Source organism: Mus pahari, chromosome 19 (genome assembly GCF_900095145.1).
Source record: "Mus pahari chromosome 19, PAHARI_EIJ_v1.1, whole genome shotgun sequence".
Taxonomy (NCBI): Eukaryota; Metazoa; Chordata; class Mammalia; order Rodentia; family Muridae; genus Mus; species Mus pahari.
This window is the reverse complement of record NC_034608.1, coordinates 72902151-72916497: the sequence shown is the minus strand read 5'-3', so window position 1 is coordinate 72916497 and position 14347 is coordinate 72902151. Positions and strand designations below refer to the sequence as shown.

General features: G+C 44.2%; 1 long non-coding RNA gene and 1 other non-coding gene across 2 annotated transcripts in view; both read right to left on the bottom strand.

Annotated features, from left to right (window-relative positions):
* Positions 1 to 361: 361 nt before the first annotated feature.
* Positions 362 to 14347, bottom strand: part of LOC110336183 — a 22703-nt gene continuing 8717 nt past the window's right edge. Inside the window, exon 3 of the long non-coding RNA XR_002381199.1 lies at positions 362 to 654. This is a non-coding gene — a long non-coding RNA (uncharacterized LOC110336183). The remainder of the gene's footprint in view (positions 655 to 14347) is intronic.
* LOC115062655 lies at positions 10108 to 10214 on the bottom strand. The gene has a single exon (XR_003842590.1). It is a non-coding gene; the product is annotated as a U6 spliceosomal RNA (small nuclear RNA).

The window sequence follows — 14347 nt, the reverse complement described above, 5'->3', positions numbered from 1 at the left end:
AGAAAAGAAAAGAAAAGAAAAGAAAAGAAAAGAAAAGAAAAGAAAAGAAAAGAAAAGGATGTGTTGATAAACAGAAGCTGCAGAAGTCTGCAACACCCTGCTTAAGAAAAAATTATCTTAGGTCCCCAAGAGAAAAATTTAAAAACCTACTAAATAACCCTTCTCCTAAGATGACTATAATTTTTTAAAAGTAGGTAATAGGAATGTTGGAAAACACACAGAGAAAGTAAAGCTCTGTTGTTATTTGTGAGAATTTAAAATGGATAGTCACCATGAAAAAGCTAGAGAGATTCTCAGATTTTAAACATACCTCAGCAGCTATCAAAAGTAGATAAAAATCAGTGTCCATAAAAGGACAAGCAAGGCATGGTGGCACATACCTTTAATTCCAGCACTTAGGAGGCAGAGACAGAGCTCTTGAGTTGGTGGCTTGAGAGAAGCAGGAGTGTGGAGAGTTGGCGGGTTCATTTTTAATATTTCCCGCAACGAAAAAGTCATTCAAAGAATCCCATAAGCAATTTTCTACACACTGGTCCAACCCTGGGGCAGGAACTGCAGAGTTCTGTTTAGTAAGCCCTCAGCCTGTCTCATTTCCACATTTGTTTGTTCCTGGAGGGCTGGGTCTCAGAGATCTCAGAAATAGAACAATCAACCCTAGAGTGAGTAAACAAACAAACAAACAAACAAATGATAACTATGTTCAAGCCCAAACCAAGACTAGGGCTGAGGATTCAGCTCAGTAGTACCATGCTTGCTTTGTATACAGAAGGCTCTAGATCCATGGTCCTCAACCTGTGGGTCATGACCCCCCACAGAGGTAGCATAGCAAATATCCTGTATATTAGATATTTACATTGCAATTCATAACAGTAGCAAAATTACAGTTATGAAGATGCAACGAAATAATTTTATGGTTGGGGGGTTGCCACACCGTGAGGAACTGTGTTAAAGGGTTGCTGCGTTGGGAAGGTTGAGAACCACTACCCTAGATTCAATTAAAAATAGAAAAAAAGCCTATTCTCAAAATCTAAGAATAAATGCTAGTAGTAGCATTCCATACAAGCTTTAAGTGACATGCACAATATTTAACCAAAAGAATCTTTATCGGGGCTGGTGAGATGGCTCAGTAGGTAAGAGCACCCAACTGCTCTTCCGAAGGTCTGGAGTTCAAATCCCAGCAACCACATGGTGGCTCATAACCATCCATAACAAGATCCGATGCCCTCTTCATCCGTAACAAGATCTGATGCCCTCTTCCGGAGTGTCTGAAGACAGCTACAGTATACTTACATATAATAAATAAATAAATCTTTAAAAAAGGGGGAGGGGTTAAAATGGCATTTAAAAAAAAAAAGAATCTTTATCAAGCTCTTCTTTCATCAGAGCCCCTGACATGCTACAGTACTACACCGAAGATTTTGGATTCAGTTTCAGAGTCTAATGAACTCTAATTATCACACAGATCGTCCCCTTAACTCCCCTTCACACCTTGCTTTATCCCAACCCCCAACTCTGGCAGGCAATCCCTGGGAACCCACAGGCCACTCTGTCTTAGTTAGGGTTTCCATTGCTGTGAAGAGACACCATGACCAAGGCAAGTCTTATAAAGGACAACATTTAATTGGGGCTGGCTTACAGATTCAGAGGTTCAGTCCATTACCATCAAGGTGGGAGCATGGCAACATCCATGCAGGCATGGTGCAAGAGGAGCTCAAGAGTTCTACATCTTCATCCAAAAGCAGCTAGTGGAAGACTGACTTCCAGGCAACTAGGATGAGGATCTTACACCCACACCCACAATGACACACCTACTCTAACCAGGTCAGACCTATTCCAACAAGGCCACACCTCCAATTGGTACTACTCCCTGGTCCAAGAATATACAAACCATCACACACTCCAAGCCAGGGAAGCAGGTGGGTGAACTGCAGAGCTAAACCTCTCCTCTTACTCACACAGCTCCTCCAAATCCAATGCCCTTGTCTCACCCCACACTGAGCAACAGACCGAATGCTGCATCTGTCTGAGCCTGAAACTTCTGCAGGTACTCCCTGGGAACCCCCAGGGCTCTTCAGCCAGGAAAGCAGGCAGGTCCACAGCAGATCTTTACCTTTCCAATCTTCCAAATCCAGTCGCCCATTATCACCCCCAGCTTTGTAGCAGACTTCCTGCTATGACCTCTCCTCACACTCTGTCCCCATTCCAGGGGACTAAGCAGATCCTGATAGAACACCCTGCTTTCCTCTCTCCTGTGGACCATGTCATTCCCCACCCCACCTAGCCCATCCTCATTCCTAAGTGGCATCTCCCATGACATAGAAATACATGTTACCTGGAACCCCCGGTGGCCACACTTACCAGGATCCAAGAAGAATTTCGTGCCAGGTAAACCACACATAGCCACCTCTCTCTCCTAAAGAACCAGAGAGGGCAACAGAAACCAAGGAACAAAATGCCGACCCAGTAAAGACCACCAGATAGCAGCACCTAGAATTGCAGTCTTCCCAAACCAGTATGGAATTTCCCAAACCCACCAGTATAGAAACACAATGATTAACAGGGCAGTCTGTCTCCACCAGAGCCCAGCGACTAACTGTACCACTTCCTCAGGCCCTGAGTATTGTAAAACAGCCAAAGCCCAAAACAAAGACCCTAAAATAGCCTTTATGGATAATGATAACGGTCTGCAAAGAGGAAACGAATGAATCCCTTAAAGAAATCTATGAAAACACAAACAGTGGAAGGAAGTGAGTAAAACAGTTCAAGACCCAAAAGTAGAAATAGAATAAGTAGCGGAGAGATGGCTCAGTGGTGAAGAGCGCTGACTGCTCTTCTGAAGGTCATGAGATCAAATCCCAGCAACCACATGGTGGCTCACAACCATCCATAATGAGATCTGATGCCCTCTTGTGGTGTGTCAAAAGACAGCTACAGTGGACTTACATATAATAAGCAAATAAATAGAAATAGAATAAGTAAAGAAAATCCAAACTGTTGGAAATCTGAAAATGAAAAATGTAGGAACTTGAACAGGAAATTGAGAGGCAATCCTCACCAAAAGAATATAAGAGATGGGAGAGAGAATCTCAAACATTGAAGACACTATGTTTGCATGCATACATCAGTCAAAGAAAATGTTAAATGTGTGTGTGTGTGTTTGTGTATGTGTGTGGGCACACGCATGTGCCCACACACATGTGCATGCACGTGCGCATGCATGAGACCCCAGCACCCAGGTACCCACCTGAGATGGTAGGTAGGCATCTCAGTGCTCCCTACAAGATTCCTGGCCCAGAACACATGACTACACTCCCTACTGTCAATCATGTAGCCCAGAACAGAGTTCTCTATAGTAATGAGGTATTTAGAGAGCCTGGGGGTTCATCCAATAAGCTTTCCTTCCCAGACATTCTTTCCTGCAAAAGGTATTTAATCTCTGGTCCACCCTGAGAAGGTGGCATGCACCCAGTTTCCACAATGAGCAATCAAGCAGTTTGGAACCAAGTACTGTCTCTTTTGTCAAGAACAGTCATGGGGAGCATGGAGAAGGCCTTTAACTACTGAGCAGCACTGTCTAAGTCTCTCGTAGAAGGCCTCTCTGTGCACCCAGAAAATCACCCCTAAGCTAAGGACTTTGGCAGATGAACCAAGTCGAAGTTCCCATTTCCTGGCCCTGGGTTCGACACTGTCCTCAGTCCATGGGCCCCCCAACTCCATGTGACCTAGGAGCACCTGCATGTCCAGGAGTTTGGGAGCCCCTGGTCCCGGCCTCGTCTTGGACTCGTGGACCCCCAACACTTCGTTCTGTGAGGTTTTCCAGTGGTGACTGGATTCCAGGGAGTCAAGGAACCCCAGCTTCAGCCTCCCACATCCTAGGCTGTATTTTCCACCCCCTGAGCAGTGTCTTCACACTTCCCTAAAGCCCAGCACCCAACATAAGGTAAACTCAATCTAGCACGCGCTTTGTGCTTTGTCTTCCCTGCAGTACTCCCACAGCCCAGCAGAGGGCAGAACACAGACCCGTATGTATGTATCCTGGCAAAAAAATCCAGGAAATATGGGATACTATGAGAAGACCAAATTCAAGAATAACAGAAATAAAGGAAGGAAAAGAAACCCAGGTCAAGGGCACAGAAAATACTTTCAGGAAAATCATACAAGAAAAAAAATTTCCTAACCTAAAAAATAAGATGCCTATCAAAGTACAAGTATATAGAATACCAAGTAGATTGGACAATAAAAGAAAGTCCGTAACAGAACACTGTTAGCAAAGGTCCAACAATTGATAAATAGGACCCAAACGAACTGAAAACCTTCTGCTTAGCAAAGACACTGTCATTTGAACAAAACATCAGCCTTCTGAGTGGTAAAAGATGACTAATATCCTAAATATTTAAAGGACTCAAAAATAGATTTAATATTTAGATTTAATTAAATTTAGATTAATAAGATTTAATAAGTACACTTGTAGCTGTCTTCAGACACACCGGAAGAGGGCACTGGATCCCATTACAGATGGTTGCGAGCCACCCTGTGGTTTCTGAGAATGGAATCAGGACTTCTGGAAGAGCAGTCAGTGCTCTTAACTGCTGAGCCAACCAATCAGACCCTCCAGAGGTCCCAGGGACTAAACTACCAACCAAACAGAACACATGGAACGACACATGGCTCCAGTTGCATATGTAGCAGATGGCCTTATCTGGCATCAATGGTAGGAGAGACCTTTGGTCCCATGAAGGCCCAATGTCCCAGTGTAGGGGAAGGCCAGGGTGGTGAGACAGGAATGGGTGGGTAGGTGGGAGAACACCCTCATAAAAGTGGGGGGGGGAGGGGTTGTGGAGTAGAAACTGGGAAGGGGGACAATATTTGTTTTTTGTTTTTTTAAAGGTTTATTTATTTATTTATTATATGTAAGTACACTGTAGCTGTCTTCAGACACTCCAGAAGGGGGCGTCAGATCTTGTTACGGATGGTTGTGAGCCACCATGTGGTTGCTGGGATTTGAACTCAGGACCTTCAGAAAAGCAGTCGGGTGCTCTTACCCGCTGAGCCATCTCACCAGCCCCAGGGGACAATATTTGAAATGTAAATAAATAAAATTACCAATAAAAAAGATTTAATGAAACAATCTGATTAAAACGTGAAGTAGAGGTATAAACTGACAGTTCTCAAAAGAGGGAACTCAGATAGCTGGGAAATACTTTAAAGAAATATTCAACATCCTGAGCCATCAAGGAAATGTGATTCAAAACTACTTTGAGACTCCATCTTACATCTGTCAAAATGGCTAAGGCTGGTAAAACAAATGACAGCTCATGCTGATAAGGATGTGGAGTATTGCTGGTGAGAGTACTTAACAAGCTTGTGCAACCACTGTGGAAATCGGTGTAGAGGTTCCATGGGAAGATGGGAATTGATCTACTCACGATTCAGATATACCTGGGCTGGAGAGATGGCTCAAGGGTTAAGAGCACTGATTGCTCTTCCAAAGATCCTGAGTTTAAATCCCAGCAACCACATGGTGGTTCACATCCATGTGTAATGAGATCTGATGCCCTCTTCTCGTGTGTATAAAGACAGCTACAGTGTACTTACATATAATAATAAATAAATCTTTAAAAAAAAAAAAAAAAAAGCTGGGCGTGGAGGTGCATGCCTTTAATCCCAGCACTTGGGAGGCAGAGGCAGGCGGATTTCTGAGTTTGAGTTACATTATAGAGTGGGCAGGGGGGTTTAAAGGAACAGATAGATCTCATTAGGAAAGAAAAAGGAATAGGTAGTTATGGGTAGATGGGGCTGGAACGGGAGGATTAGGTAGGGAGGGGGAGGAGATGTAACACAGGCTGAGACATTTGAGGGGTAGTATTTAAACCTACTACAAACAGAAGCTTCTAAAATATATATACATCTGAAGATGATCAAAATGAAATTCCTAAGTCCCACAAGGCTAATAGAATATTTTTTTAATATTTATTTATTATATTTATATGAGTACACTATAGTTGTTTTCAGACACACCAGAAGAGGGCATCAGATTCTACTACAGATGGTTGTGAGCCACCATATGGTTGCTGGGAATTGAACTCAGGACTTCTGGAAGAGCAGTCAGTGCTCTTAACGGCTGAGCCGTCTCTCCAGCCACCAGCAAGTAGAATCTTAACAGATGTGCTGGCAAATAAATGCAAGCAGACTAACAAGATCGAATCTTCCTTCTTCCAATGTCCTTGTGTAGGTCTCCAGCAGGTGTGGCCCAGATAAAAGGTGTGCACCACCACACTGGGATCTGGATCTTGCTTTGTCCCAGACTGACCTTGAACTCAGAGATCTCTGTGTTTCAGTCTCCTGGGATTAAAGGCATGTACTACCTTGCCTGGGCCTAAGTTTTTCATGGCCACTGTGCCTCAAGATCTCCATGCCAAAATCCAACGTGTGTCGTCCAGCCTCAAGATCTGGATCACAGGTGAGCCCTCCATTTCTGGACTGTAGTTTGTTCCAGATACAGTCATGCTGACAACCAGGAATAGGCGTTACACCAACCAATATTTGATCTTTCCCTAAGGCCAGTTCCACCAATAGCCTACAATATTCCACCAAGAACCCGAGACTAGATAACCAGGGACCTGGCACAAAACCAAATACAAGTGTTCTAAAAAAAAAAAAAAAAAGAAAAAGAGCAGGAATCAGATAAAGTGAGTCCTAATGACAGTCTCTGTGTTCTTCTCTCAGATTAGCGCCTTGCTCAGCTGTCATCAGAGGAGCTACCTCCATAGCTAATGGGGACAAACACAGAAACCCACAGCCAGACGATGTGCTGAGAGTTAGAAACCTTGGAACATTCAACCCTAAATGGGATATCTCCATCAACCCCACCCCCACCCCCCAGGGCTCAGGGAACCCCCAAAAAGGGAGGCAGAGAGAATTTAAGAGCCAGAGGGGATGAGTAACCAAGAAATCAAGATCCTCTAAATCTACACAAATAAAGCTCATATGAATTCACAGAGACTGCGCGGGTCTGCACCAGGTCCTCTCCTTATACATCACGGCTTCCAGTTTAGGGCTCTATGGGATTCCTGAGTGCGGTGAGTGGGTCTCTGATACCTGTGGCTCTTTTCCTCCTGTTTGTGTTTGTTTTGTCCAAGTCTATTGCTGGCTTCGTTCTATTCTGTTTTATTGATGTCCCTTTAGAAGCCTGCTGTTTTTTTTTTTTTTAAGATTTATTTTATTTATTTCTTATATGTAAGCACACTGTAGCTGTCTTCAGACACTCCAGAAGAGGGAGTCAAATCTCATTGCGGATGGTTGTAAGCCACCATGTGGTTGCTGGGATTCGAACTCAGGACCTTCGGAAGAGCAGTCGGGTGCTCTTACCCGCTGAGCCCTCTCACCAGCCCGCCTGCTGTTTTCTGAGAGACAGAAATGAGGTGGAGCCAGACGGGAGAGGATAGGAGAAGAACTGGGAGGAATAGATGGCGGGGAAACTGTAGTTAGGATATGTTATGTGAGGAAAAAAATGTATCTCTAATAAAAGAAAAATAAAACTACCTTTTACTGCCATGTCTGCCTCCTGTGCTACCTGATGACCACCACAGACACAGAATATCACCAACCCCTTGAGCTTACAGACCTCTAACATGCCCATCTTATGTCTAAACTGTGTAAGAAGACATTGGACACATTACACTCGGACCTAAGCGAGGCCTAAGATGCATACAAATGATGATGGTGAGCAGTTGGGACAAGACAGTTGAGGGCAAACTGCACACAGTGATACTTGTATGAGGGGTACACCGGAGTTTATAAATGGGCCAGCAGCACTATGTACATTTAATAACAGAACGACACATACTATCATTCATTCATTTCACTGTTTCAAAGGACAGTGTTCACTTTGTACTGTTTTAAGCCCTCAGAGTATTTACTCAGCCCTCATTAAAAACACCTATGAGATAGCTAAGCGGACTGCTAATATCTCTGGTCTCTAGAGATCAACTGAGGTGGAGAGCAAAGAACTTGCCAGAGACCACGGCATTAGCCTGGCTTCACCTATGAAAACAAAAGTCACTTGAAGTGTTTCAGAGAACACAACGACCTGGTTTATTGGTGGAACCATGATAAACGAACTGGAACTGTCAAAGGCAAAGGGGGCAGAAGCTATTGTTATCCAGAGGTAACATTTAATTACGGATGCTCAGATTTGATATTAATGTTGAGAGACAGTAGCTGCTCTTCTAGCACTAAGAAAAGCTAAATGAAAGACTGGTACCCAAACCCCGCAGATCGGGAGCTTCTGAGGTTAGCGGAACATGATTGTGCCACGGGACTGTCTCTGGTAGCTGGAGCCAGAAGAAGATCTGTTCTCCTTTTGCGTTTTATTCTCCTATCAACTGAAGTGACCTGGAAATCAACTGAGAAGTGAGTCTGGGCCACTGGTAGTCCAAGGTATACGGAGTACAGGACTGGAATGGAACTGATAAACAGCAGCCAACACAAACTGGCAAGTGGCAGAACTTAAATCTCAAGCAACCGGACTCCCCTGTTTGCAACTACGGTTACATGCTGCAACGCCGTGGCATGCTCAAACAACAGTGTTGCATAATCTTGACAGTCTTTGGCTGGTGACCTGTGCCCGTTGGCAGCAAAGGAATTTCAAGAATTTCTTTCATTAAATATTCTACAAACGTTTAAGTTTCTCCTTCGTGCCTGACAGTGATCCATTGGATCTAAGAAGAATGGAGCCGAGAGACAAAACCAAAAGACAGAACAGAACAAGAGAGTCCAAAGCTCCCTCTTCCAGATTGGCAAAAGTCCCTGGGAAGGAGTCCAGCTGGCTGTACTTGAATCATGCGCCCACGCACTAAAACAGCTAAGGGGCAGGTATTGGGTGAATAACCTAGTGGAAATGCCCCGAGACAGGGATTTTTTTTAGTGCAGATAGTATATCTAAGAGATTCAGGAAATACCGGTGGAAGGCGGGGAAGTAAGACAAACCAGGGAAGGCAGTCTATAAGGGGTGCGCCAGCAAGCCGGCTACCACCCTTAAAGGCTTGAACATAATCTCATGGGAAAATGCTAGGAACCGGCCTCAAATAGGAGCCTCAAAGTTATCCCCCTCGGAGCCAAGAAGATGGATTATCTGTATAACAAAGCTTTTACTGGACGAAGGTTGCCAGCGTGGGAGGGACTTAATTCTTAGACATTGCTTCTTTCACTTACCCTCAGGGACAGAAAAGAACCCTGAAGTAGAATAACCCAGACAGGTATGGCTAAGGAGCAGCAGGTTCCACCATCTTCAATTTCTTTAGCAGGTCAAGATTTCCTCTGCCTAAGAAAGCTTATAAAATTCAAAAGAATTAAAACCTATGACAGGATTTATGAAGGAGAATGTGTGATACAAAAGAATCCTTGTTTAAAAGCTTCCTAAAGATTGGGAATCTGTTGTTTTATATAGTCTCTGTAGGTCTCAGAACAGTGACACACATATGTCAGTGACTAAACTATTGAGTTAAATTTTCAATGTAACACCAGGACACATTATTTTTGAGGTTAACCAGTTGGTGCTGTTTTTTTTTTTTTTTNAATTTTTNTTAGGTATTTACTTCATTTACATTTTAAATGCTATCCCCAAAGTCCCCTATACCCTCCCCCCCCCTCCCCTACCCACCCACTCCCACTACTTGGCCCAGGCCTTCCCTTGTGCTGGGACATATAAAGTCTGAAAGACCAAGGGGCCTCTCTTCGCAATGATGGCTGACTAGGCCATCTTCTGCTACATTTGCAGCTAGAGACACGAGCTCAGGGGGTACTGGTTAGTTCATATTGTTGTTCCACCTATAGGGTTGCAGNCCCCTTCAGCTCCTTAGGTACTTTCTCTAGCTCCTCCGTTGGGGGCCCTGTGTTCCATCCAATAGCTGGCTGTGAGCATCCACTTCTGTGTTTGCCAGGCACTGGCATAGCCTCACAAGAGGCCGCTCTATCAGGGTCCTTTCAGCAAAATCTTGCTGGTGTATGCAATAATGTCTGCGTTTGGTGGCTGATGATGGGATGGATCCCTGGGTGGGGCAGTTTTTGGATGGTCCATCCTTTGGACTCAGCTCTAAACTTTGTCTCAAAAATATGGAATGCTTCACAAATTTGCGAGTCATCCTTGCGCAGGGGCCATGATAATCTTCTCTGTATCGTTCCAATTTTAGTCTATGTGCTGCCGAAGCGAGCACTGTTGGTGGTTTTTTAAAGCTAAGGAAGGACAGTGAATCATTTCTCCTAAACTAAAAATTTTCACCTCTTTAAAAGATTTAAAGTAGCATGTCTTGTTATAGTCCTTTATCAGTCTTCTTAAAAATCTAGATCATGGGAACGGGGATAGGGGGGAAGGACTGCGGGAGGGGGTGACTGGGAGGGGGGCAGTGAGCAGAATATGAAGTGAGTAAGAAAAACAGAAATATTTAATCAATGGGATATTCCTCTATTTTACAGAATAAATTAATGCTCTGAAATTTTTTTCTTTTAAAAATCTAGATCATTGTGAAGAATATCCTTAGTTACCTATTTAAACTATTCTCTCCTTTATTCCTACTTTTAAATACACTGATTATACAAAATGTTGGTAGGGAATTCAGCATTAATGAGAAAGCCACTGTCAGCATCATGGGAGAAGGGCAACAACGTCAGAAATCTCACCCTGGCGTTATTAACTTACTGAACCTAAAAGGATACCTTCTTTTTTGGGGGGGGGGGAGGTTGAGACAGGGTTTCTCTGTATAGCCCTGGCTGGCCTTGAACTCAGAAACCCCCCTGCCTCTGCCTCCCGAGTGCTGGGATTAAAGGCGTGCGCCACCACGCCTGGCTATAAGGATACCTTCTTAAAGTTCAGGAATGTAACTCAGAGGCAGCAGGATTACCTAGCTTAAGGGATGCCCTGTGTCCAAACCGGGGAACTAGAAAAAAAAAAAAGTACTCTCTTTTATTCTTCTTATTTTGTCAAAAAACAAGTGTAACAATACTGTTAAACAAGTGTTGTTATACTTAGCCAGTGAGTCATAGCTTTTAAAAAAGAGTTATTTACTTACATGTATGCTTCTGGTGCCATCAGAGACTAGATGAGAACATCAGACCCCTGGAACTTACGTTACAGACTATCACAAACCACCTTGTGGGTGCTGAGAACACAGTTCAGGTCCTCTGGAAGAACAGTAAGTACTCTTAACTGTAGAGTTATCTTCCAGCCCCGGACTTGTAACCTTTTAAAGAGCATTTTTTTTCTTCTTCTGTTGCATAGCATAGCAACCCTAAGAAAAGTCATTTTACTGCTGGAGTACATTATTTCAAGACAATCACTCACCAGAAATCAGATGTAGTTGATCCGATGTAACTTTTTATTTTTATTTTGGTTTCTCTGTCCTGGAACTCACTCTGTAGACCAAGGTAGCCTGGAACTCAGAAATCTGCCTGCCTCTGCCTCCCAAGTGCTGGGATTAAAGGCGTGCATCACTACTGCCCGATCTAATGTAACTTTAATCCTTCCATGTTTGCCTTTGTCTGAACTGAGCACACTTTCTCTCTATTTGCAGCTTGCTAACGGTCATGGTGCAACTTTGGCAAACTTCAGTGCAGCCTCACAGGGTCTCCTTTGAAATTATCGTGTCCACGAGGCCATAACTTATATGCCATGGGGCTAGAACCAGCACTAGGGAGAACAGTACTTTCAGAACATATCACCATATATATAGCCAGAATCCCAAGTGAGCCCTGGACTTTGAGGGCACAGAAGATGACATTAGTCGCATTTCTGGAACATTCTGGCCAGAAAAGCCTCGGCGTTTGTGGCAGGGGAGGCAGGGTCACAGCTCTCCTTGGCTCCATCTTACTCTCTCTCCCTGAGCTCATGCATGACACCTTCCTTCTATTCCTGCTAATACCTTCCGCAAGGAGCAGCTCAGATGCGATGTCATAAAATGTGTGTCACTTCCTTCCTGGACACATTTGAAAGCTGTCAGAAGGTATATGTTCAAAACCTTGGCACTGTTTCCTTTCCCTCCCAAGGCTTACTGTAAACACCCAAATCGGCAACAAGAGCCATAATGAACACTTTGATACTTTACAAATAAAGCAACCCATCGCTTTTATATTAGGCCTTCCTTAAAGCTTTAGGATGCGGACACAAAGCAGCAGTGTGTGTGACAAGGGGTGACTTCTTTTTTTTTTTTTTTTTTTTTGGTTTTTCGAGACAGGGTTTNTTTTTTTTGGTTTTTCGAGACAGGGTTTCTCTGTGTAGCCCTGGCTGTCCTGGAACTCACTCTGTAGACCAGGCTGGCCTTGAACTCAGAAATCCGTCTGTCTCTGCCTCCCGAGTGCTGGGATTAAAGACGTGAGCCACCACGCCCGGCCAAGGGGTGACTTTTTGCCTCACCAGCATCCCATGAAACCTCTTTAACACTCTAAGTTCTGAAATAGTGTCTATATTTTCAAGCATAGTTATAGCAATAACTTCCTTCCTCAGGCCTGCCTTTCTGGAGGAGTAGCCCACGTCCCAATACTGGAGGCTAAGTACTCTATTAACGAAACAATATTTACAAGGCTCAAAAGTGTACCACCAAGCATTGACTCTGTCCTGGTGAGGACCCCATGACATCACAATGGAGGAGCCACTCCGCAACAACACAGGGAGCAGAGAGTCAAGGGAACAGGCCAGGCCAGCAGGGTTCTTTTTTCTGACAGATCACTGATGAGAGAACTAACTTTCTCAGGGCAGTGTCCTGGTAGCCTCTCACTGGTCACCATATGTTAAAGGTGTCACCAGGGACTAACATTGTCACACTGGAGGCCAAACGTCTAATATGTGAAGCTCGAGAAACAAACCGCCTGGGGAAACAGAGCACCTATTTAAATTCAACTCCCTCTGCCCACGTTTTTCAAGATACGGAGAACCTCTGTGAAATGCCCTGATTCCCGACTCCTAAATGAACATTATAATTCCAAGTGACTTAATTAGAGTCGATTATATGTTTATACCTGATGTGACTGTAAAGCTATGTCAGAAAACCTAAAAGTAAATTAATTATATTTGAGAGCTGGCAGCATCATGGCATGAGGTTTTTTTGTTTTGTTTTGTTTTGTTTTAAAGTTAAATTGGAGATCTTCAACATTGTCAAGAAGTTTCTCCTGAACCCAAGCTACTGGAAGACTCTGCAGAAATGTTTTAAGAAAGCCCCATTTCAACGAAATGAATTATGGGTGAGAGGATGGGGTGATAAAGATTGATAGGATATAGGATACAGACTTACCTAGAGGACAAACCTGGGACAGATTCAGGAGGGCAGGCTCAGGTCGCGCCTGTGAGGTGTTATCTAGGTTAGGTTAATTCAGATAGGGAGATCCACCTGTGAATGGTACCTTCTCGGGTCCTGAATAAGAAGGAAAAACTGAGCTGCACACAGGTATTCATGGTTCTCTTCTATCTGACTGCAGATACAATGCGCTGAGCATCCTCTGGATCGAGCTGCCAGGCCTTCCCCATCCTCGTGCATTTCCTCTCAGTAAGGCAAAACAAACCTTTGCTTCTGCCGTCCTTACTGTTCCGCTGCTAGGAAGAGACTGTGATCGAGGTGACTCATATAAAAGCAAGCATTTAACTGGGGCTTCAGTTTCAGAGGCTTAGTCCGTTATCATGGTGGGGTGCGTGACGGCAGGCAGGCAGGCAGGCATGATGCTGGAGAAGTCGTCGAGCCATTACATTCTGATCCGCAGGCAGCAGGCAGAGAGAGGAGATACTGGGCCTGGCCTGGGCNTTTGAACCCTCAAAGCCTACTCCTAGTATCACACCTCCTCCAACAAGGCCACACCTCCTGGTCCTTTCCAAAGAGTTTTATCATCTTCAGACTAAGCCCGCAAATAGCCGCCCCTGGGGAGGCCATTTTCATTCAAACCACCACATCTTTCTTCAGTGGCTTTGGTCAGGCGTTGTTACAGCAGTGAGGAAAACCACTTGATACATGGGGACACTCCAAAAATTCTTAGTTTGGATCCTTTAGATTCCCCCCCCCCTCCTTCATTTTTATTTGTATGGGAGCTTTGATTGCACAGACAGCTGGGCACCTCGTGTATGCAATGCCTGAGGCCAGAATTGGATACCTTAAGCTAGAGATGGTTGCGAGCCACCCTGTGGAAGCTGGGAATAGAACCCAGGACCTCTACAAGAGGGCTGAGTCACCTCTTAGACCTTGGATCTGGGAAGTTTATTTTTAGAAAAAAAAAAAAATTTTTTTTTTTTTTTTGGTTTTTCGAGACAGGGTTTCTCTGTATAGCGCTGGCTGTCCTGGAACTCACTTTGTAGACCAGGCTGGCCTCGAAC